The sequence below is a fragment of the Sapajus apella genome, unplaced genomic scaffold, assembly GCF_009761245.1.
Source record: "Sapajus apella isolate SASKATOON/1434 unplaced genomic scaffold, GSC_monkey_1.0 scaffold14, whole genome shotgun sequence".
NCBI classification, from domain to species: Eukaryota; Metazoa; Chordata; class Mammalia; order Primates; family Cebidae; genus Sapajus; species Sapajus apella.
The window spans coordinates 2,747,174-2,747,939 of record NW_022436954.1 but is presented as its reverse complement, the minus strand read 5'-3'; positions in this window follow the sequence as shown (position 1 = coordinate 2,747,939).

Below are 766 nucleotides of genomic sequence, written 5' to 3'. Positions count from 1 at the left end.
ATTAATTAATTAATTAATTTAATTAAATTAAAAAACCTTAGCAAGGCATGGTTGTGCAAACCTGTGGTCCCAGCTACTGAGGAGGCTGAGGATGGAGGATGGCTTGAGCCCAGGAAGTCGAGGCTGCAGTGCGCCATGATTATGCCTCTGCACTCCAGCCTGGGGGACAGAGCAAGACCCTGTCTAAAAAAAACTGAAAAAAAAAGTGTTTTGGGTTTTTTTTTGTATACTTTAAGTTCTGGAATACGTGTGCAGAATGTGCAGGTTTGTTACCTAGGTAAACATGTGCCGTGGTGTTGCTGCACCCATCAACCCATCACCTAGGTTTTAAGCCACACATGCATTAGGTATTTCTCCTAATGTTATCCCTCCCCTGCCCCCCAACCCCCAACAGACCCCCTTGTGTGATGTTCCCCTCCCTGTGTCCATGTGTTCTCATTGTTCAACTACCACTTATGAGTGAGAACATTCGGTGTTTGGTTTTTGGTTCCTGTGTTAGTTTGCTGAGAATGATGGTTTCCAGCTTCATCCAAAGTTTTTCTCCCATTCTGTTGGCTGCCTGTTCACTCTGACGATAAGTTTCTTTTGCTGTGCAGAAACTCTTTAGTTTAATTAGCTCTCATTTGTCAATTTTGGCTTTTGTTGCCATTGCTTTTGGTGTTTTAGTCATGAAGTCCTTGCCCATGCCTATGTCCTGACTGGTATTGCCTAGGTTTTCTACTAGGGTTTTTACGGTTTTAGGTCTTACATTTAAGTCTTTCATCCA